Source organism: Hyaena hyaena, unplaced genomic scaffold, assembly GCF_003009895.1.
Source record: "Hyaena hyaena isolate Hyena2069 unplaced genomic scaffold, ASM300989v1 scaffold_352, whole genome shotgun sequence".
Taxonomy (NCBI): Eukaryota; Metazoa; Chordata; class Mammalia; order Carnivora; family Hyaenidae; genus Hyaena; species Hyaena hyaena.
In genome coordinates, this window is record NW_024080984.1 from 384,314 (window position 1) to 409,703 (window position 25,390).

The window sequence follows — 25,390 nt, forward strand, 5'->3', positions numbered from 1 at the left end:
CATTCATTCAAGAAACATTTGTCCGGTGTCCTCATGGAGTTTACATTCTAATGTGCTAATGTGAGGGAGCAGGCAATAACAAATCAGTAAATAACCATATAATAGGACTATAGAACACATCATGTGAAGTTAGTTTTACATATACAAATATGATAGGACATGAAGATAAAGTGCGATGGGCTGAAAGAAAGGGAACGCTACTTTTAGACAGGCCAAGAAGCCTCTCTGATGCAATGACATTTGAGCAGAAACATGGAAGAAGTAAGAGGCCACTGTATATCTGAGAGAAAAATATTACAGTCTGAGAAAACAGCAAATGCAAAGGTTCTGAGGCCAGCACAGCCTGAGGGAAATGAGGGGTGCCAGATTATGAGGACCTTACATGCAATGCTAAGTATCTTGGCTTTTATTGCCATGGAAGGTTTTGAGCAGAGCGTTGACATGACCTAATTTACTATTTTTTTTAAGTTTATTTACTTATTTATTTATTTAGCGTGGCAGCTGGGGAGGGGCAGAGAGAGAGAGGGAGTGTGAATCCTAAGGTTGCACATTGTCAGCATGGAGCCTGACACGGGGCTCAAACCCATGAACCATGAGATCAGGACCTGAGCTGAAATCAAGAGCTGGACGCTTAACTGAGCCAGCCAGGCACCCCTGACCTATATTACTTTCTAAAGGAGGCATCCAAGTGAAACAATTTTATGAATCGAAAATTCAGTGAGCTTATTGTCCCATTTATAACATGAAAATATGGAGAAAGCTGGGACTTCAAAAAGTATTGATTTTACCACTTATTTGAATATTAGTAACAAGTAGCAAATAGCACATTTTTAAAATAGTAAAAACAAAACAAGTGAAATTGGTTATAATTAATTCATAGCCATGCTTCCTTAAAATGGCAGGCTTGAGAGTCAAATAAACCAGGTTCAGTTTCAAGTTCTGCCTTCAACTTTCTCATTAGTAAAACTGGAGTAGTATGTACGTCCTAGACCACTGTGAAAATTAATTAAGATTACATATGCCTAGCAAGTAGAAGGTGTTCACTTAAGGACTGATATTATTATCAGTGTTATTTTATCTACATTCACTGACTTTTCTACACAATGGGAGAATATTGTTCGGTACTAATATTTCATTGTTTCCATATTCTATGCTGCATTTTCCAAATCTATTCCAGTCTATTACTTTCTTCTGCCATGCATAATCTGCTAATTAACTCACCCACTGAGTTTTCACTGCAATGATTATCTACCAATCATCTACCTGGTTCTTTTTCAAATAATTTTTGTAATCCTATTCCTTGCTTAATTTTGTGATTGTTTTCTTGTTTCTTTAAATATTTTACGTAGGGCTTTTGCATTCTATGTCTGATATTCAATATAGTTAGTCCTTGGATCTAATGTGTTTGTTGGCTCTACTCTCTCTTACTGGTGGTGTGTCATTTTGGGATTTGAACCTTATCATGTGCTAATATTGAGGGGATGCCTGCTGTGGAGAGGTTTTGTGATGTTTTGCTGGGATCCAGAAATGTTACCGGCCTGGCACCACACAAGTCCCCTTATGGGATCTGAGTTTAACCTAAAAGTCTCTGCCTCACCTCCCCGACATTGCTGCTAGTCCAGAGCCACTCTACTGCAGTGCCAGTGTTGGCGCTTGCTTTCGGAAAATCTACCTGTCCTTCCTGTATTGGGCCTTGCTGGTCTTTTTTAGTCCATGGTCTTTTTCTCCTTCTCATTGCCCGTAAGCCCAGCAAGGTCTATTTTTTATTTAGTTGTATTATATAGAAAAATTCCCTCAGAATAAGTAAATTTCTTCATAGGCACATAGCCCTACCCAACATTATATTTATATTTTATAAAATATTGTTTAATATTTTATGGCCAGTTTCCCTATCAGAATGTAAGCTTCTTAAAAAGGGGACTTGGGTTCACTGTTGTATCCCCAGTGACCAGAACACAGTGCTTAGTTGATAGCACAGCCTGGAGCTTATCAACTATTTCTTGAATGTTGAAACGAATTAATGAATAAATGAGTAAATTCCAAGGAGTGCCTGGGTGGCTCAGTGGGTTCAGTGTCTGACTCTTGATTTTAGCTCAGGTCATGATCTACCAGTTTGTGAGTTCAAGTCCCACATCAGGCTCTGCACTGACTCGGCATCTGCTTGAGATTTTCTCTCTCCCTCTGTCTGTCTCCTTCATTCTCACTCTCTCGAAATAAACTTAAGAAAAAAATAAAATAAACAGTGAATTCCATCAATAAATTCATCAGTATCAGATGTCCTATTGGGCTCTCTAATACAAAGATGAATTTGGCAAAGATTTTTTTCCCCTTAAAGTATTTACTACAATAGTGAGGTAAAAAGTGGAGGAAAAAAGGATATAAAAGGATATATATTATATAAATGTAATAGAGTACATGCACATACACACACACACACATATGTATAAATAATACCAACTTAGGGTTATCTGTGTCCAGGCCACATTCAGAAGTTTTTAAGCTCATCATACAAGTCACTCATAGAGGAAGCAATGGGATCAATTTTATGGATTAGAAAGACTTTGGTGGAATATGGTAGATGAATTAGGGCAAGCAAGAGTGAAGACAGGGAAAGAAAATAAAAGATTACTATAGTCTGTGCTTTATTCAAACAATATTTTGAGGGGGGGCGCTGCCTGGGTAGCTCAGTCGGTTAACTGTCTGACTTTGGCTCAGGTCATGATCTTATGGTTCATGGGATTGAACCCCACATCGGGCTCACTGTTTCAGCACAGAGCCCACTTCAGATCCTCTGTCCCTCCTCCTCATTGCCCCCTCCCCCACTCATCTCTCTCTCTCTCTCTCTCTCAAAAATAAATAAACATTTAAAATGTTTTTAAAATATATTTTGAGTGCATTTGATAAGTCAGGTACCATTCTATATACCAAGGAAATATTTGTGAAGAAGACAGTTAGGTCCTTCCATCAGAGAGCTAATATTCCAATTGATTAAACTAAAACAAATAAGTAAAGAAATAAACACATAAAATAATTTCACTTAGTGGTAGCTGCTATAAAGAAAACAGAACAAGATTAACAGAAATAGGGTTCTTGGTGCAGCTGTGGTGGCAGAGACCCAAAGAAGGCCTCTTTGAAGAGACAACATGTGAACAGAGACCTGAATGACAAGAAGGTACCCACAGGCAAGTCAGAGAGACAGAAGGTTTCAATTAAGGAGAACGGCAAGTGCAACCCTGTGTTTTGTACATCAAGGATGAGGAAGTAGACCACTGTGCCTGGCACTGAGTAAGTCATGAGAATATTTGTTGAGTTTGCAGAAGTAAGCAGGGGTCGGACGGTTAACCTAGCTCCTTATGGCTGTGGTAAGAAGTTTGGATGTTGTCCAAAGTGCAACTGGAAACAGTGGTAAAATCCAAGGCAGGAGTTGGGAGTGTAATGCAACTTAAGTTTTAAAAAGTTCATTCGTGTGATTGCTCTTTGAAAAACAGGCAGCAAGGGGTGCCTGAGTGGCTCAGTCAGGTAAGTGTCCAGCTTCAGCTCAGGTCATGATCTCGTGGTACATGAGTTTGAGCCCCACATTGGGCTCTGTGCAGACTAGCTTGGAGCCTGGCCTGCTTCAGATTCTGTGTCTCCCTCGTTCTCTGCCCCTCCCCTGCTCATGCTCTGTCTCTATCCCTCAAAAATAAATAAACATAAAAAAAATCTTTTTAAAGAAAAACAAGCAGCAAAAGTCCAGGAAGAGGTGGTATAAACTACTGGATTGGGCAAGATATGAAAAGTACCCGAGTTCAAGCTCTATTCATGCTGACCTATCTCCCCTTCCTAGACTGTAACTTCTTCAGCTTGTTTATCTTAGGATCCCTAACACAACCCAGTGACTGGTATGCAGTGGAGATGAGATGATGGCACTTACCAAAAATGCTTGAGTAGACAAATGGCTGCCAGTAGGTGATGGTGTCAGCCGGTACACTCAGTTGCTGAAAGAATAATGTTAAGCTGTGGGGTCAGTCATAACGCAGATCAATCAAATTTGGGACTATTTCAAATCATGGTTAGTCACAAATCATGGTTACATTGTAATTATGGAAACTGTGGTAACATCATCTATTTGTTTTACAAGTACCTCTTTCCATAGTGGAGACTGGATAGTTCTATGTATATAATCCAGTACAAATTTATCACCACTGTTAGAAATTAATTGCAAAGAAATATGTACTGTGTTTTCTTTGTCAGTAACATTATCATCACATTCAAGAGCATATGTTTAGGGCATTTTTACTGTTAATAATGATTATATTTAGAATGACCACTGGAATATTCTGTTTGTATAAAGCAAATTAGTCTCAATTTCTTTTTTTTTAATTTTTTTTACAAATAGTTTATTGTCAAATTAGTTTCCACATAACACTCAGTGCTCATCCCCATAAGTGTCCTCCTCTATGCCCATCCCCCCTCCCCCCACATCCATCAGTCCTCAGTTTTTGTCAGCATTCAAGAGTCTCTCATGGTTTGCCTCTCTCCCTTTCCCCCACCATTTCCGCCCTTCTTCTCCCCCTTGTTCCTCCATCAAGTTCCTCCTAATCCTCCTATACGTGCAAACATATGATATTTGTCAGGTAGTCTCAATTTCTTAAAGCTCACTTCCAGGAAATAACCAGTGGGAGTACAAGATTTTGGTTAAGAATATAGCTTTGGAGCCAAACGGACCAGAGTGAGTCCCAACATGGCTACTCATTAACTGTGTGATCTTGGGTACTGTATTTCCTCAACTCTGATTTTTTGGAAAATAATACCCATGTCCAGAGTTGTGTGGGGATCGAGTGAAAGGCTATTATTCTTTGAGGTTTCTCAGCATTTAAACTCTATGTTGTAGAAGTTCCTTCCCATTCATGAGTTTGGGTGAGACAAAGATTGTCTTACCCTGTAAGTGTTAAACATGCTCACACTGTTTCCTGGGTTTCCTCGATGGGAGGCCGCAAGCATGGAACTTTGAGTTCCATCATGCAGCTGGAAGTAATTGTTGGTACAGGAGTTAATGGCACAGGAAGGAAGGTCTAGAGGCACACCTACCAGGGCAGCAGTGCAGCGGTGACCCCCAGGCATGGGTCTGATGCAGAGGTGACTCTGGCATGGGCAGCCCTGACTGCGTGCAAACCGCCGTCAGTGCAGAACTGGCATCAGTGCAAACTATACCATCCAATGCTTTGTGACAGTGACAGCAGTTTCCTCTACCAGCCCTGTGTTGTGTCTGCCACTACTCCTGGAAACTCAGTAGAAAGTCTGTTCCTCCAGGTTTTCAGGCAATTCTTGGAGCAATCAACAGCCATTGATTACACGCTTACTGTGTAAGCAGCCAGAGTTAGCTTTAGTTGCTGCCTACCAAGAACTTTGGTTGATTTAGTTGTATACCTGTACTCAGCACAGTGACTAGCAGAGAATACTCAATAAATGGGTCTATTAGTAACAACCATTAACAACATGTCCCTAATTTCATCTAGGTATTTAATTTTATTTATTTTAAAAAAATTTAATGTTTATTTTTGAGACAGAGAGAGAGGCAGAGAGAGGTGGAGACACAGAATCTGAAGCAGGCTCTAAGCTTCAGGCTCCAAGCTGTCAGCACAGAGCCTGACATGGGGCTTAAACTCAGAAACCACAAGATCATGACCTGAGCCAAAGCTGGACGCTTAAGTGACTTAGTCACCCAGGCACCCCTATGTATTGAATTATATAATAATGCTTTAGTGATTTTGCTCCACATTTAAGAACTATATTTAATATTGCCTTTATTGGTATGTCTTTTTGAAATGGTCTACTTATATTCTGAATTACATCTTGATTAATCTGAGACTCTTTACTAGATTTTAAGTTTTTTAAAAGCAGAGACTGTCTTGTTCACAATTAGATTTTACTTCCTGGTACAGTACTTGGCACAGGTGGACCCTAAGTAAATATTTTTGAAGGAGGTACATTGTGAGCTTCTTGATGAGATAGAAATGTCATCTTGAAGGTATGTGGCTGGGGGCTTGGGCAGACAACTAGTTTGGCATTATCTCAGTGATGTGGTTTGATTCAGGATAGGTCCTCAGCTCCACAGACCTAGGAATTCAGTATCGTGCCTTAGACAACTTTCATTATTTTCTTGGAGGTTGACTCAGACTAAACAAACTCTTAAGAGTCTGGTGTATAAACTACATTTATTTCCTCTAAGGTAGTCTGGAATTCTGCTCATTTATTCATTTAATGAATCTTAAGTGTTTACCATGTGTTAGGTATTGCAATATCTTTGTATAAACAGTGAACAAAACAGACAAGATCATTACTTGACATGCAATTTGCACAACTATATCAACAAATATATAATTATAGATAATGGTAATTGTTATATCTATAATATATATAGTGATATATATATGTCAGGATAAAAGGATGAAAATGGTTAGGAGGGGGTGTGTGCTATTTTAAATTGGATAATCAGAGAAGGTTTCCCTCAGGAAGTGACATTTAAATTGAAACCTGGCTTAAGTGAGGGAAGAAAATACCAGAAAGGGGAAACATTACATTTAAGACTCTAAGGCAGAAATAATACTGGGGGTGTTTGAGGAATAGAAAGTAGGTCAGTGCTGTAGGTAACATCTAAGATGGCTTTCCACGATCTCTGGCTACTGGTATTCACACCCTTATGAAATTCCCTCCCCTTGATGTCACCTAGATGTAGTAACTAGCTTCTAATAAATAAAATGTGGCAGAGGTGATGGAATGTCACTGTAAATATTAGATGGCAATAAGACAGTGCCTTTGGTCTTGAGTGTTTTTTACTGTCTTGTTTTCTTACTGTACAGAAAAACTTAACATGGCAGCCCTGAGACTGGGCTGCCTTAGAAAGGCCAACTTGTAAGATGAGCTGTTGGCTAGCATCTAGCAGTTTCCTACACTGCTATACAACTGTCCCTAATTGATAAGGGTGGCTCACTATAACTAGGATTGATTGTGCAAACAATATGCTTTCCTCCTGGGAGTCTGGAATTTCAGTATGCATTAGGCAGAGGGTGTCGGCATGAGCAGCCCTGATAAAATCTTCAACTGCTGGGTCTTTAATGGGCTTCCCTGTGCAGAAATATTGTACGCACATTGCAGCATTTTCTCTGCTGGGAGAAGTGTGTGATCTGTGTGAGCCCTTATAGGAGGGTGAGAACATAAAGGATTCAGCAAATGGATTCCTCCAAACTCTTTGTGTCTCTTTCCTTTATGATCCAGCTGTGTAAACTTACTACATTGTTTTGATGAATCTTAGTGTGAGTACAACTACATGGTAAGTCCCGTGAGTGCTTCCTAGCTCCTCCCTGAATGTGAAGGTGGTCTTGAGGACCTCCAGCATACTGGCTTTGATGAAGCAAGCTTCCATGAGCTGTTCTATGGAGTGGTCCATGTGGGAAGCCTCTGGCCTATGCCAGCAAGGAGGAAGTGAGACCTTTAGTCCAACAGCTGGTAAGGAATAGCAGTCCATGTGAGCGAGCTTAGAAGTGAATCCTTCCCCAGTTGAGCCTTCAGATGAAGCTGCTGTTATAGCCTGTGAGAGACCTTGAACCAGAGGCACCTGGTTCAAAACTGCTTGGATTCCTGGCCTACTGAAACTGGCGGATAATAAATGTTTATTGTTTTTAGCCTCTAAATTTTAGAGTGACTTGTTATGCAGCAATAGATAACTAATACAGCCAGTATGGATAGAAAATAGGAAGCAAAGGGAATGTAGTAGGTGATAGGCTTCAGAGAGGTATAGAAGGCTCAGACCACACAGGGAATTATAGTCAATAGTAAGGATTTGGGATTTTATTCCATTAGAGGATGTGAGGTAGGGAACTCTAATCAGCACATTGTCTTCTGTAGGTCAGTGGCTCTCCAGAGTTCAGCTACAATTTATATCACCAAGGAGGCTTTTTAAAAATACCTATGCTGGGGTGCCTGGATGGCTTAGTCAGTTAAGTGTCCAACTCTTGATTTCAGCTCAGGTCATGATTTCACGTTTCGTGAGATCAAGCCCCGCATCAAGCTCTGTGCTGGCAGTGAGGGGCCTGCATGGAATTCTCTCTTTCCCTCTCTCTCTGCTGTCTGCCCTCTGCTACTCACTCTCTAACTCTCTCTCTCAAAATAAATAACTAAGCTTAATTAAAAAAAAACTATGCCAGGCCCCAGAGATTCTGGTTCAGTTGGCCTCAGGAGAGGCACCCAGTATTGTTACTTTTTAAAAGTTCCCCAGGTAATTCTGATGGGCAGCTTGGGCTGGGAACCCTATGTGCTTTAGGGCAGCAAACGTGTGTGGGAAGCCAGAGAGAACAGTTCAATGAGTAAGGAATCAAAACAAAGGGATGCATATTTCTAATGATGGATTATTATATCAAATTAAGCAGGCTTGACATGTCTAGGATGATACCCTCTTCTGATTACTGCTGGAGAACTAGCCACAGATGCTCAACACTTGAAGTTTCCCTTCTTATGATAGCTGTCATCCATTGGTTCTATTCACACAAGATACAATATTATGGATTGGTCTTTAGTTATAAAGAGACCAATTTAAGCATAGCAAATGTAAATTTTTGGCCTTAAAACTCTTTTGATAAATTCCAACCAGTGGCAATAGAGTCTTTTGTTCTACATTCCCAAAAAGGAAGACAAAATGAACTCTTTGGTCTACTGGCTCTATTTTAAAAAGAACGGATCTAATATATGCTATCTGGCTCTATAATCAATATGTGCATACTATAAGACAGCAAATTAGGAAACTAGATGCTAGATATTTCATCAGCCTCAGTTTCTTAAGACTTCAACTCCTATAATAAGAGTCATCTAAAAGAAAACAAAAAAATGAGGTCTCTGGGTGGCTTAATTGGTTAAGCATCCAACTCTTGATTTTGACGTAGGTCATGATCTCAAGGTTCATGGGTTCCAATTCCATGTCAGGCTCCATGCTGATGACCTGTAACTTGCTTAGGATTCTCTCTTTCTTTCTTCCCCCACCCTGCTCATGTGTGTTTATGCACACTCTCTCTCCCAAAATAAATGAACTTGAAAAGAAAACAAACAAAATGAAAAAAACCCACTTTCATGGGACTATAAGAACTTTGGATTTTTACGTGTATCATAATTTCTATCAGTTATCTTTCATATTTTTGATCAACACACTGATATTCTTAGCTGAAATATAATTAAAAATTTAAATAAAATTTAATTGAAATGTAAATTTTAAAAATCTTGATTTAAATTGTTTCATATTAAAAACTTTATGCCTTTTTAAAATGGTTATAAAGATAATTATGTTTGGTTTTCCCCTCCTGTCAGTTTGGGACCAAGACAGAAGAGGAAAGTGCTGCCAGTGTTCCAAGGACCACAGGAAATACCCTTATACTCATAAGGAAAAGAATCAATGGGGCACCTGGATGGCTCAGTTGATTAAGCATCCGACTTCAGCTCAGGTCATGATCTCACAGTTCATGAGTTAGAGCCCTACATTGGGCTCTCTGCTATCAGCATGGAGCCTGCTTCAGATTCTCCACCCTCCTTCTCTCTCTGCCCTCATCCACTCATTTTCTCTCTTGCTCTCTCAATAAATAAATAAATAAATAAACTAAAAAAAAAAGATGGCCAGTTCAAAAGCATTAAATCACAAATCATTCATTCATTCAACAGAAATATTGAGTGTACTGGATATCTAGTGCTCTTTTTGGTGCTAGGCATACATCTGTGAACAATTTATACAGGGTCCTTACAGATCTGTCTTTGCATGGAGTATGTGTGCATCAGATAATAAACAAATGTCAGGTAGCAATAAGTGCTATTATTATAATAAGCAAGACCATGTAATTCGAAGGTGGGACTGGAGGGTAGAAGATGGCCACTTTTGGCTGAGTGGTCTTTCAGATGTTAGATTTACTCCAGAAGAAAACTGATCCACAGTGTTTTAAATATTTTAAAATTAATTGCCAACCTTTAATATTTGGGAGATTTCACCAAAAAAATCTACATTTTACTTTCCCTTGAAAAATCAGAAGATATAATTGTGTTGGGTGGATATTTCTACATGGCAACAGGATTCTTTTCAACAGGAAATGTCTTTTCTCTTCTTCATAAATCCTCCTTTCCTAACCGAGCTGCTCCTCTCATTTGCCATACCTGCTTGCTTCTGAATTCTGGAAATTTTTCAGATCCTGGGCTAGGAAAATAACAGGGGTCAGGATGTGATGTGGAATGGATCCACAGCATCTGGAAAGCCAGGAGCTAAGGAGCAGTGGGAAACAGGCGTAGACACCTATGTAGCCATCTGAGATCACTGTTTTGCCTGGTCCCACCATGGCCTTGTAATGGTATATAAGCTCGGTATTTTAAAAAGTGCGCAGAGTAGACCAGAGAGTTTAGTAAGATGGAAAAAAGAACATACTGGTGATCAGGTTCTGCTGCTATGTAGCTATATAATTTTACATGATCATGTGTTTTTATATGATATGTTTTTCTAAAATTGGGTAAAATAAGATATTTAACCACTATTTCTTTCCACTCAGAATTCCCATTTGTTAGCTTTTCTCTAGTGTCAGATGGCATTGGAAAAGCAAGAGGCATTTTTACAATCCAGCTAAGGAAAGCTGAGTTGAAAAGAGGCCACTTTACCTACAATTTGGAAAGCCATTTTGGAATGTTTTAGCTAAACCAGCCAGAAATGATAGACTTTTAATTTGGAAATATACAAAGGTACCTTCTTTTGTCAGCTTTAAATTTATTAAAGAGCTGATAAAAATCCTGGTAAAAATTCAATGCAACATGAAACAAAAGGGATAAGGAATAACAATAAAACCAATGGCAATTATTCTGCCATTGAGAGGCGAATGGTCATAAGACTTTTTTTAAAGCATAATGAAAGCAGTAACTTTTGTTACGAAAAAGGAAGAAAAAATAAGACTCTTAGTTTGATACTTTCATTACAAGAAGTTGATCACATGGAGAAAGGTTGACATTTCTTCCTTATTTGATAGATGTGTGGTTATTGATGTACTGCCTCTCAGTTTCAAATCACCCTTTTATGTCTGCTCTTTGAAAAAGGGATGTAGGCCCTTAAAATAATTGTTCTTTCCTGGCTAGCATTGAGTCTTTGTCAGTAGAGGGTGCTGGAGAGGCACTGCAGGAGGGAAGGAGGTTTGTTTTCTAATTCCGTGTGCTTTGGCAGGTGCCTGCAGCAGCAAGACTTCGGCTATCAGCTTCTCCAGCATCAGACTCACGGAGGGTACGGTTTCTCCACCATCTGACTCCCACAGTGTTTGTATCTTCTCTGGAACCCAGCTCCTGCCTTGCAATGTAGCTTGTAGCTCTGACCCTCTTCCCGGCAAGTTCCTGGGGAAGTTTTGTTAAGGAGTTCCTCAGGTGGGATGCAGCCCCACGATCATCTTTCACCAGCACTCCATGTGCAGACACCCAGCTACTTCCACCAGGGGGCACCACAGCAACTTCTCTGCCATTTAGTGAATCACAGCCAGACAATGTACTTCAGTCTTGATTGGGGGTGAAGGGTTTGGGATGTTCTATCTCAGCCCTGAAGGTAGTAGCTGCCTCTATCATTTGCTATTTCTATATTCTATATTATTTTTAGGCTATTTTTTTTCATTAAATTTATCCTGTCAAATTACTGTGTGGTTTTCTCTCCTGTTTGGACCCAGACCGAGACAATATGAAATGTTGATATTTATGAAAATAACACAAAACTCATTCTACACAACTGCAATGAGAACATTGATGATAAAGTAGTTAATGGCTGACATCAATTTAAAGAGTATAAAAGTAGTCATTACTAAAGAAAATTTAAATGCTCTGAGAAGCTTGCAGTTTATATATGAAAGAAACATGATAGAGGATTTTTTTTTTCAAATTTGACGATCCAAAAAATTTGCACAATCCTACTAATCAGAATTATAAAACTGAAAAAAAAAACCCTTTTAAGAACTATAATAAAAAACAAACTTTGGTCAACCATGTTGGAGGAAAGATCAAATTACCTTTCAATTCTGTCCAATTAGAAAATGTTATAAGAGGCACCTGGGTGGCTCAGTCAGTTAAGCGTCTGACTTCAGCTCAGGTCATGATCTTGTAGTTCATGAGTTCAAGCCCCACATTGGGCTCCGAGCACGGAGCCCAATGTTTTATATATTTCTAAGAGAAAGAGAGAGACAGTGTGAGCAGGGAAGGTCAGGGAGAGAGGGAGATGCAGAATCTGAAACAGGCTCCAGGCTCTGAGCTAGCTGTCAGCACAGAGCCTGATGCAGGACTCAAACCCATGAACCTGGAGATCATGACCTGAGTGGAAGTCGGATGCTTAACCAACTGAGCCACCCAGGCGCCCCATCCCCACTTCCTTCAGAGATTGTATTCATAAGGTGATTTGTACCTATGAACATCATGAGACAGGAGAAAAAGATAGATGAATTTCAGTTCTCAAATTCTAAGATCCTAGTGACTTATTCTCTGTAAAAATGTTCTCACCAAATACACAGGAGGAACAAAAGAAAAAAGAAATCTTCCCCAGATATTGAGGAAGTTCAGTTTCTGTTCACACGTCAAGCACAGAAGGGATAGGGCTGTCTGGGCTATATGTGCCATATGATACCATGTTGGGACCACCCTCCCAGTCCCCCCACTGCTACAAGAGTCAGAACAAAAATTTTTAAAGTCTTACCTTATAGACTTTTTAAAAATCTTTTTTTTTCTTTTTAAGTTTATGTATTTATTTTGAGAGAGCAGGGAAGGTGCAGAGAAAGAGGGAAAGAGAGAATCTCAAGCAGGCTCTACACTGTCAGTGCAGAGCCCTATGTGGGGCTTGAACTAATGAACCATAAGATCATGACCTGAGCCAAAATCAAGAGTTGGATTCTTAACCAACTGAGCCACCCAGGCACCCCATCACCATATAGAAGCTTCTGATGTCTGGAATTGGAGAGATCAGAAGATATCATCACCAAAAAGATAAAACTTGTGTTTATATATAGATAAATAATAAATAATAAAGCTATAGTTAATAAGACACAGATATTTTCAGGGAGTGTAACCTATTAACTCAAGTTCACACTGAATTGTCAAATGGCTGCAGTTATATCCTTTCCTCTAGTTTTTTAAACTTTATTGAGAAATAATTGACAAATATAATCATATATGTTTGAAGTGTGTGATGATTTGATATACATACACATTGTAGAATCATTACCAACATGAAGATAATTAATATATCCAACACATCACATAGTTAAAGTAATTTTGTGTACGTGTGGTGAAAATGCTTAATATCTATTTTCAAGTTTACAATACAATACCATATTAACTATAATCACCATGCGGTATATGAAATCCTCAGAACTTACTCTTCTTAGAACTGAAAATTTGTACTTTTGACCAATATCACCTCATTTTTTCTTCCCTGCAGCCCGTAGCAACCAATATTCTATTCCGTTTCTGTGAAATTAGCTTTAATTGATTGAAGAAAGGAAGGAAAAGGAAAGGAGGACTAGAAAGTACCTCCAGAGAAAAGTTTCTCTTTTCCAAGTAAAAAGAGGCAGTAAAGCCTTTGGGGATGAACCATTTCCACATTCAAGTCCTATCTGAAGCCTGGTTGGAGAAGCTGACTAAAGGATAGGGAGCATTTTTAATAAGAAAAATATGCATAAAATTCATTGTGGACAGAAATAGTCATAAATATGCAAAGGGAAAAAGAAATCCATTAGGAAATACTCGTTGCTAGTCCTCTAAGGAACATGAGATGCAAAATTATGACGAGCTTACCACAAAGCCTCTCTGACTCAAAGACGTGACTTTTCTGAGTTCTTTTGTATTTAATTATATCTACGGTAATATTTCAGGGTATCTCATTACTCTTTATTCATTATTTCTACTTACAGGGAGGTAAATTGGCTGCATTTTCTTTTTAGGAGAATGCAGTATTTTGTTTTTTTGAGAGAAGACACAAAACACTTGTCCTCTTTAATATTTGACAAGCGTTTTTACATGCACAGCAGATCTTTATGGGGAAAATGTCTAATGATGCGAAATTGAGTAAATATGTCACATTTCTATACTTATAGAAAGATCCCAAGTTATCATCTATGAATCTTCTATTGCAACTATACTTTCTGAGAGAAGTTGCATATAAGTGATAAAGACAGAAGAGCCAATACTTCATTTTAAAAATTTATCTGACTGTAAGCAGCATTTTACAGTTGGGGAGAGCTGTAGCAATCACCGGCTTAAGTGCAAGGAAGTTGAGGCTCACAAGAGTTTAACCATTGGCAGCAAAGCTGAAACTAGAATTTTTATTAATATATGCCCAGCTCAAGAATCTTTTCACCACACAAATTACTTCCTGTATTTACCTCATTGTTCAAATGAGAATAATAATCAGATATTACAAACGATTTATTGACTCATACCACAGAAATTTTTAAAGGGTGTTTTTCAGAAAGAAAATGATCCCAGAAGGAGGGTCTGAGATGCAAGACAAATGGCAAGCAAAGATGCTGGTAAACATCTAGAGCTATTTAAATATTGTCTGTGAAAAACAAATATTATTATCTAACTTGTAGAGGTATTTTATTCTATTCTATTTTATTCAATTTGATTCGATTTTATTTTATTTTTTTTATTTTTTATTTTTTAATTTTTATTTCTAGGAGAGAGAGAGAAAGACAGCGTGAGCAGGGGAGGGTGAGAGAGAGAGGGAGATACAGACTCTGAAATAGGCTCCAGGCTCTGAGCTGGCAGTCAGCACAGAACCTGACGCGGGGCTCGAACCCACGAACCGCGAGATCATGACCTAAGCAAAAGTCGGACGCTTAACCGACTAAGCCACCCAGGCGCCCCCTGATTCAATTTGATTTTAATCCAATCTAGTTAACATTTAGCATAGTGATGGTTTTAGGAGTACAATCCAGTGATTCATTGCTCACATATAACACCCAGTGCTCATCCCAACAAGTGCTCTCCTTAATGCCCATTACCCATTTAGTATGCCCCATGCCCACGTCCCCTTCAGCAAAACTCAGTTTGTTCTCTGTATTTAAGAGTCTCTTATGGTTTGCTTCCTCCTATGTTTGTATCTTATTTTTTCCTTCTCTTCCCTTATGTTCACCTGTTTTGTTTCTTAAATTCCACATATGAGTGAAATCATATGATATTTATCTTTTTCTGACTTATTTCACTTAGCATAATACACTCTAGTTCATTCATGTTGCTACAAAATGGAAAAATTTCATTTTTTTTTGATCACTGAGTAAATTCACTGTGTGTATAAATGTATACATATACATACATATACATACACACACACATATATATGTATATATATACACCACATCTTCTTTATCCATTCATCAGTCGATAGACATTTGGGCTCTTTCTATAATTTGGCTATTGTTGATAGTGCTGCTATAAGCATTGGGGTGCACGTGCCCCTTGAAATCACCATTTTTGTATCCTTTGGATAAATACTTAGTAGTGCAATTGCTAGGTTGTAGGGTAGTTCTATTTTTAATTTGTTGGGAAACCTCCAAACTGTTCTCCAGAGTGGCTGTACCAGTTTGCATTCCCACTAGCAGCACAAAAGGATTCCCCTTTCTCCACATCCTTGCCAACATCTATTGTTTCCTGAGTTGTTAATTTTAGCCATTCTGACAAGTATGAGGTGGTATCTCATTGTGATTTTGATTTGTATTCCCCTGATGATGAGTAATGTTGAGCACCTTTGCATGTGTCTCTTAGCCATTTGGATGTCTTCTTTGGAAAAGTGTCTATTCATGTCTTTTGCCCAATTCTTCACTGGATTATTTGTTTTTTGGGTGTTGAGTTTGATAAGTTCTTTATAGCTTTTTGATACTAACCCTTCATCTGACATGTCATTTGCAAATATCTTCTCCCATTCTGTTGATTCTCTTTTAATTTTGCGGTGCAGAAACTTTTTACTTTGATGAGGTCCCAATAGTTCATTTTTGCTTTTATTTCCCTTGTCTCTGGAGCCATGTCAGGTAATAAGTAGCTGCAGCCAAGGTCAAAGAGGTTTCTGCCTGTCATCTCCTCTAGGATTTTAATGGTTTCCTGTCTTACATTTAGGTTTTGCATTCATTTGAGCTTATTTTTGTGTATGGTGTAAGAAAGAGGTCCGGTCCAGTCTTCTGCCTATCGTTGTCCAGTTTTCTGATCATCATTTGCTGAAGAGACTGCTTTTTTCCACTGGATATTCTTTCTTGCTTTGTTGAAGATTAGTTGGCCATACATTGTGGGTTTATTTCTAGATTCTCTATTCTGTTCCATTCCATTGATCAATTGGTCTGTTTTTGTGCCAGTACCATACTGTCTTGACGATTACAGCTTTGCAATACAGCTTGATATCTGGAATTATGATGCTTTCAGCTTCAGTGTTCTTTTTCAACATTACTTTAACTATTCAGGCTATTGTATAGTTTTTTTTAAAGGGTAAAATAATGGACAAAAGATCATTATAATCAGGAAGGAGGTGATCAGAGTTATGGTGTTCTGAAGTTTTCCCCAAACGTTAACATTTTGCCTAACAATGATTCAAACCAGGAAATTAACACTGATATAGTACTATAAACTAGTTTACAGACTTTATTCAATTTTTACCAATTGTTTCACTAATGTACTTTTCTAGTCCAGGATAACATGTTAAATGGGTGAGCTTGTGATTGCTTCAACTGATAGAATATAACAGAAGTGATGCTATGTGACAAGGGGAAGAAACATAGATCCTACCTATCAATGGGAAGTATTTAAACAATCTACACCCATACTTTAAACTATCCTGAAGAAGAAAGTCCCAAACATAGCTAAGACACTACTGATTAAAAACAATACCAATTATGGAAATTTTTGTTGTCAGATATCAAGATGATTATAAAACCATTAATTAATATGATATTGATACAGGAATAGACAACCAATGAATAAAATGAAAAACCTAGAAGTAGAAATCCACACATGTAATGTTCCTGACATACTATATGGGTGATATTAGGTCAGTGGGAAAAGGACAAAGATATTCAATAAGTAGTGATCAGACATTTAGCGATCCAAATGGGAAAAAAAAATGTTATTGGATCATATTACACTCAGAAGTCAATTACTAATTAAAAACTGGGAGTGAAGGCACTGGATAAAAATATTATGATGGCATCTCAGTGCCTATATCTTCATCAAAGGCCCATCTTCATTCTTGTCTTTAGGTTTTTATAAGCCATCCTTATTTCCTTATAATAAACCCACCACCTTTTTTGGTTTGGCATCAGCTAACTGTACATGGTTTCTGACACCTATTAAGATGTTTAAGTCAAGCTGGTAGAAAGGAAAGGCCAAGCATTTATCTACCACTTACATAATGCCCAGCATCCTGTTATCACTTTACATATATTAACTCATTTAATTCTCACAAAGAAGCCAATGAGACAGTCAGTGATTATCCTGGTTTTATGATAGACATACATAGGCACAAATAAGTTAAGGTACTTGCCTAAGGTCACAGGGGTAATAATAAGTTGCTAAACCAGGATTTTAATCTGGATATTGAGTCTCCAAATCCTAACAAAGAAACTGAAATTTGCACTTGGACTGTCTGGCTACAAAGACCGTAATCTTTTTTTTTTTTCTTAAAATTTTTTAAATGTTTATTTATTTTTGAGAGATAGAGCGCAAGTGGGGGAGGAGCAGAGAGAGAGGGAGACACAGAATCTGAAAGAGGCTCCAGGCTCTGAGTTGTCAGCACAGAGCCCAACGCGGGGCTCAAATTCATAGAGTGTGAGATCATGACCTGAGCTGAAGTCGGACCCTTAACCAACTGAGCCACCTCAGTGCCCAAAGACCATATTCTTTAACCTCTTTGTTGAGCTGTGAAAGCCAGTGTATCACAACTCTCTTTGTTTTACTGTTTTATTTTTATTTTATTTTACTTTTTTTAATTTTAAATTTTTTTTTTTTATTTTTTTATTTCTGAGAGAGAGAGACAGCATGAACAGAGGAGGGTCAGAGAGAGAGACACACACAGAATCTGAAGCAGGCTCCAGGTTCTGAGCTAGCTGTCAGCACAGAGCCTGACGTGGGGCTCGAACCCACAAACTATGAGATCATGACCTGAGCCAAAGTCAGACGCTTAACCGACTGAGCCACCCAGGCGCCCCTGTTTTACTGTTTTAGTGTGGCCAGGCCAACCCCAACTCCTGGCATTCTCCAGAACCTCCAGAGAGGAGCCTTCCTCTGGCACAGACTTGGCAAAAGCTTCTTCTGGCAACAATGTGGTATTACCAAATAACTGCCTCTCACAGGGACTTCCACTTCTGGGACCAAATTTCACCTCTGTCATGCACACATTTTGGCTTTTAAGTTCCAGCACCACTTTGCCCTACCTCCTTCCTCTACCCCAAGCATCTACAGCAGAGATCACTACAGAGGGCAGAGGAGACACAATTTGCTTCATCTATGTTCAGTCTCTCCCACTTTACATGTCTGGAAGTCACAACCGAGTACCCTTAGGCACATTTGGTTCAAGCAAATCAACAATGGTTGAATTTCGACTACAAGTTCAGCACTCTGCTAGGTGTGCCACATGAGATCTTGTACCATCTAGATTTTGCAGATCTTATAAAAATAAGACTTTCTTTTCATCCGTCACCTCCAGAGGTTTTGGTTTTTTAAAGGGGCTACCACACAGGCTTGACTTGTGATCTTGTACCCTGTAGCTGGCTTGGGCTGTCATAAGAAGCTGTCACTGAGTGCTACCTGAAGGCCAGCTCAAAAACTGTTAGTTTTGTTTTGTTTCTCAATGAGACATTCAGGGTTTGAATATAATAAAGACTCTAAATATCAACTAATAGTTTCTATAAATTGTTTGGAATTTTAGTTTCCTTCCTTCCTTCCTTTTTTCTTTTCTTTTTTTTTTTAATCAGTAAAAGCCTCTCTGAATTACCACACCTAGAAATGATCTGCTGCTATACTCTGTAGGCACTTGAAACATGCTCATGCTCTTTTATTGAATAAAGACCTGTGTACTTCTCTCCCCTACCTACCAGATCAAATACAGTGGTAACGTGTTCTGCTTGAGCATAATCTTCAAAAGTTGGCTCCTTTACAACAAAATTTTAAAAGGTAAAATACTGATATGACAAAGAGATGACTTCAATGTCATTTTTGCATTCCCCACAACACTTCCACAATACCTCAGCCCACAAGGGACCACCTCATGAAGAAAGTCATCACAGCTTTAGAACAGATGTGTTGAGAAATAGTCAGCATATGTAGCTAAGTCACACAGTCCTGAGTGTTTAATCCCTGCACCTGGGCTACTTTAAAATGAATGAAAGAGGTGTTATGAAAAAAATATCTAGAGGGGGGGCCTGGGTGGCTCAGTCAGTTAAGAGTCTAACTCTTGATTTCAGCTCTGGCCGTGATCCCTCAGTTTGTGAGATTGAGCCCCATGTTGGGCTCTGTCCTGAGAGCACAGAGCCTGCGTGGGATTCTCTCCCTCTCCCCCTCACTCTGTGCCCTTCTCCTATTCGTGCTCTGTCTCTCTCAAAATAAATAAATAAACTTTAAAAAAAGGAAAAAATCTAAAACTTAGAAAACAGGCAAAGGAAAAGCAACATGTTCTTTCAATATACATTTTAACAAAGCCACTTCAAGGATTATTAAGTATCTAAGGGAATATACCTTTGTTTGACTCACCACCTGGCACTGACTTAAAAAAAATAAAACAGCAACCCAGATTTTGAGAAGTCACATCTTAACTTACAGATTTTTTTTTCCCCCTCTGGGAGAGATGTAAATGATCTCTGTCTACTGGAAGAATTATCCCAAACTTATGGTTTTATTGTCTTGTCGGATATTAACCAGTTTTATATGTAACTTAACAATCTTATTCTAATATTTTTTTCTAATGTCTTTAAATACCCATTTACTTAAATGCTCTGTGAATTGGTGTCCCCACTTTATTGTCTCCTTCATTAGTGACTGAACAAATCTCTGACATCGCCCATTCCATGTATGAGAGACATGGTTTTAAATTTTTGAAAAGTATACTTTGTCCAAGCAAACCACAGAGATGGAAGCCTTGTTTTCTTCCTTTCCTTTCCTTTCCTTTCCTTTCCTTTCCTTTCCTTTCCTTTCCTTTCCTTTCCTTCTTTTAGGAAGAGAGAGTGCATGGAAACGGGGGAAGGAGCAGAGAGATAGAGAGAGAATTCCAAGCACACTCTATGCTCAGCATGGAGTCCAATGCATGATTTGATCCCATGGCCTTGGAATCATTACCAGAGCTGAAACCAAGAGTTGGACGCTCACTGACTGAGCCACCAAGGCTCCCCAGGAAGCTTTGTTTTCTGATACGAGTACTGGATTTGGTTTTGGGAAACACAGCTTAGACTCCCATTTTTTTTCCCATCCAAATCACAAGTCTCCATGTTGGAGCAATATGTAGCCCCATATGCCCAAGATGGCCAACAAGTTCCACCAACCTGGAAGAATGCAATCTAAGTCAGTAATGCAGAATCTAGGAGGAGAGCAAAGGTCCAAGCAGTGGAAGTAGTGGCAATCTACACTCCCTACAGAACAGAGTACAAGGGAGAGAAAGGAACCGAAGGGAAAAGGGAAGCAAGAAAAAATGGAGGAGAAAGAAGACAGAGTAGGGAAACAAACAAACAAAAAAAGTTTCCCAGGGCCAATACAGGCCTCGGGATGGTGCAAATGATTGGATGTCAGGCTCTTACGAGAAGAGAACCCTGGAAATGGACATAATAAGACTCAATAAGAGTAAATCTCCAGTTTGCTTAGGTGAACCAACAAAGGTAAAGGGAGGCATGAAAGAAGTGAATTTCAAATATGACTGCTCAAACCACAGGCGGTTAAAGAAATATCAGAAATCTGTTATTAGTTGAAGACAAATTCAAATGTTTTGTAAATCCAGATATAATTTTATCCATAGCATGCACATTAAATAATAATCTTGTTTTGAGTACATGTTCCTCCTCCCCCTAGCAATTCAAAATAGCTCAAAATATTTAGGGAAAAATTATGTTATCAAAACAAAGCAAAACTTAAATCAGAGTGAACCATTCCAGCTATCTCATCAGTAAACCAGTGCTAGAGAGGGCAGATGATTAGCGTCTGGGTTTCCTTGCCTGCAGGGAGGGAAGAAGGCAGAAGGCATCAGAAGGTAAAGCAGGCACTACACTTGTGTCTCCTGAGTACTGTCTCCAGTAGTGACTTAACTTTCACCAGTTTTAATGTCCCCCCAAATCACTGCTTTTCAGACCGTGATGAAAAAATGTTGGAAGAAGCAGTGTCAACATCAGGAAAGAAAAGAATCCAAGGGGGGAGTCTTCCTTATCATATTCACCCCTATGTGTTGGCAGAAGGTATGCTCCCTCTGATGATGGACCCTTAGTAAGCCTTTCCTTATTAGTGGGTAAAAAGGGGAAGTGTATAAAAGGAACTGACACTCTAAAAGAAATGTTCAACTGGCTTAAAAAAAAAAAAGACTATCACACCCACCAAAAAAAATTTTTTTTGAACAGTACTTCAAAGGCATTATTGAATTGCACTTGAATTGTAAAAAGAGAGAAATCAAACCTGGGCAGGACCTTTGGCTAGAAAGGAATGCCCTTGGTATCACTGAATTCAATACTCAAGTAATAAAATTTCCATTCCGTAAACATTTTTCTATACAGGAAGCAGTTCTAATTCTATTTGAGGAATATAATTGTTGATGAGATTCAGAGACCATTATCTCTTCTATTTAGAGGATTCAGATTCCCCCATCTTAAAAAGCATCCAGTAGTTTTTTATAATCCTCAGGATAATCCTTAGGATAAGCCTCAGGGAGGGGTTGGGGGGAAAGAAAGGCTCCAGATCAGGTAGAATTGCTTTTATTGTTCTTTGTTGCCATGACAGGAAATATGTATTCAGCTCTAAATGCTGAATTCAAGAATACAAGATTCTTCTCCCTCACTAGGAATAAGACAAATTATTAAATCATTGTTTCCTTTCCAGCTAAGGGTTCTTGTTGTCTTGGCCAGCTAGATGAACTATGGAGTATCTCCTTGGAAAAAACTGTGTGGCAGAATTGTATGTGGTTAAACAGCCACAGAAGCGGGGCGCCTGGGTGGCTCAGTTGGTTACGCGGCCAACTTTGGTTCAGGCCATTATCTCATAGTTTGTGAGTTTGGGCCCGTATCGGGCTCTGGGCTTGACAGCTCAGAGCCTGGAGCCTGCTTCAGATTCTGTTATCTCCCATTCTCTCTGCCCTCCTCTGCTCATGCTCTGTCTCTCAAAAATAAATGTTAAAAAAAATTAAAAAAAAACAAAAACGGCCACAGAAGCTGGGCTCTAAAAGCGCACAGCTGACTGCAGAGTCACTGTTCGCAGTTCACCGCTGGCATCCGTGACTGTTAGGCACAATGTTAACAGGCTGCCCCTGAGAGCTGGAGCTGATGCTCTGAGTAACTCACTTCTAAAATCACCTAAGAAGTGAAGCAATTTTTACTTTGCCAGTATGACTTAAGCTGCTGGTAAAAGTCATGAATACATGTTGTTAAACCAATGTGGATTTACTCTATCCTTGCATCATTCAGATTAATTCCAGGGATGAAAGGGTAAGCTGCTGTCTAGAGCCAGATACCAACAGCTTTGGCTAGAATCAAAGACAAAGGGGCACCTGGCTGGCTCAGACAGTAGAGCTGTAGAGCGTGTGACTCTTGATCTCGGGGTCACAAGTTCAAGCTCCTCTGTTGTGCATAGAGATTATTAAAACAAAACAAAACAAAACAAAACAACCCAGATAATTATCTCTGCAGAAGGCTGCCCCCAGCAGGGTCATTAGCATGAAAAAGAAGGGCTTTTGAAATCCCTGTTCCTTGCCTCTGGCCTTTGTTGGCTCACCTAAGTAAACTGTTTTCTTTTATGGTGCTTGTACTCTCCCTTCCAATAGTGTAACCTTTGCTTCCTTTTTTCCCCTCATCTAATACAGGAGAGGCTTTCTATTTCCATTTCCTGCCCAACAGGAACTGTCCACACATCACATCATTCTTCTCTTTTACAAAATGGCATTTGGCAAAGGGAAAACATATCAGGAGCTAGTTCTTAAATCTTTATTGCACTGAGTGTTTAAATCTTTATTGCACATCTCTAGATGACTGTTCTGTGCCCAAACAGCAAAGAGATGGGCTTCAGGGTTTCCAATGAAATTTGCTATTTGCAGCTAGGTTGGGCGAGGAATTGTCGCTCGCAGTCAATGTCAGGAAATAGGGAATGTAATTTAATATGTGCCTCCTCTTTCCTTGAGTTGCTGTAGGAAGGTGCCCCACTTTGAACTCAGGTGGAATTCAGACCTTTCAGGGCTCTTCTGGTGAGCAACAAGGGTGGGGCTTCAGGAATTTGCAAGAGGAGGGGCGCCTGGGTGGCTCAGTCGGTTAAGCATCCAACTTCGACTCAGGTCATGATCTCACAGTTCGTGGGTTTGAGCCCCGCGTCGGGCTCTGTGCTGACAGCTAGCTCAGAGCTTGGAGCCTGTTTCAGATTCTGTGTCTCCCTCTCTCTCTCTGACCCTCCCCTGCTCACGCCATCTCTCTCTCTCCTCTCTCTCTCAGAAATAAATAGAACATAAAAAAAAAAAAAAAAGAATTTGCAAGAGGAGGAGTGCTCTGGTGAGAATCATTCCCAGAGAAAAGAGAATGAATAGACATCAGAGCTGTAGGAGGGGAGGGGCAATTCTGAGTACTACATAGTGTCCTCAACCCAGTCTTGCCATCAGGTCAGACCCCAAACACTCACATTCCACGCTGGATGTGGGGATAGCTAGTCAAGAAAACCTCTAAAAATTGCTTGTTCACAAAAATCTGGTGAGGCACCAGAACCCTTTTGGCAAACATCTAAAGGGAGAGACAATTTGCACACATCACTGGCACCTACAGGGCTTCACTCTATTAGAAACGTCAAGTGTAAGGAGTCTGTATTGCCCAGCAGACATGGCGAGTGGAAGTGAGAGCAGGGTCTCACAGACGGGTTCTGTCTAGAGAAGGAGGTTGACATGCTCAGTAGAGGTGAGAGAATGGAAAGAAAAGGGCTGTTTCTGTAGGTTAACTGAGAGCCTTGATTGAAGAGACACTCTGGGGACCTTCATAAATACTTGGTTTGAGAAGGTCCTTTACAGAACACTGAGATCGTGCATTGGGAGGTGGGTACAAGAGCCCGTGAAAGCAGGAGGACAATTGATTCTTTCCCTAAGTGTGCTTTCCTTCGCAGGGAATAACCAAGAGAACAGGCTCCTGATGGTTCTTCTTTCAAAAGACAGATGGAGAGGGGCGCCTGGGTGGCTCAGTCGGTTAAGCGTCTGACTTCTGCTCAGGTCATGATCTCACGGTTCGCGGGTTCGAGCCCTGCGTCGGGCTCTGTGCTGACAGCTCAGCACCTGGAGCCTGCTTCTGATTCTGTGTCTCCCTCTCTCTCTGCCCCTCCCCTGCTCACACTGTCTCTCTCTCTCTCTCAGAAATAAATAAAACATTAATAAAAAAAAAAAAAGACAGATGGAGATCCACGTTGCCCAGGACTAGCCCCTGAAGCGTTTTGGCACCAGGACTAGCAGAAGTGGAATGTGCTGTTTGCTTTTGGGGTGCTGCTGACCTACTGAAGATATTCCTGAGAACACTGTCCGGACTACTGATAATTTTAGCACTCCACTGAAGGAATTAAACTACAGTTATTGGTTATGGAGTAGTGTTGAAAAATTGTTTTAACATTTACTTTCTGTAGCCCTTTATATGTTTATTCTTTTGAGAGACTTGGTTCATCATTGGTATTCTGTGAGAGCATCTTCAAAGAGGTCATATCTGGATCAGTTCTCCACGCTTGTCTTCTATTGTATTTTGTGTATACTTAGAATTTTATTTTATATTTAAATAATTGGTCTATATTCCTGCCTTTCTTGGTGAGGCTATAGGCTCTTGATGGAACTTATAAGGACAAGGATTATATCAGATATTTGAGTTCTTTGAACTGAACTCTTCATAGCCTTCATCGTTGTCAGCTCAGCCCCCCCAAAAATTCAGATCAAATATTTTTGTGAATATCCTACATCATAGCTAAGGCTGGCAGCTATCACAAACACTATTTCCCTCTTTTTCAAGAGTAATAAAAATCTTAGGCAGGCATAAAACAACCCAGTAAATACTGTATTTCCCAGATTCCCTTGTAGCTAGATGTGGTCTTGTGATGACATTCTGGCCAATGGGTTGTGAGCAAAGTGTTGAGTGTCACTTCCAGTTGGTGTCAGAAAAGAGAAGGAGAATGCCTTCCTCCCTCCACATCTTGCATCTTGGAT

At 39.5% G+C, this 25,390-nt stretch overlaps 1 pseudogene; it reads right to left on the bottom strand.

Annotated features, from left to right (window-relative positions):
- Positions 1–11,190: 11,190 nt before the first annotated feature.
- Positions 11,191–25,390, bottom strand: part of LOC120243680 — a 51,978-nt pseudogene continuing 37,778 nt past the window's right edge.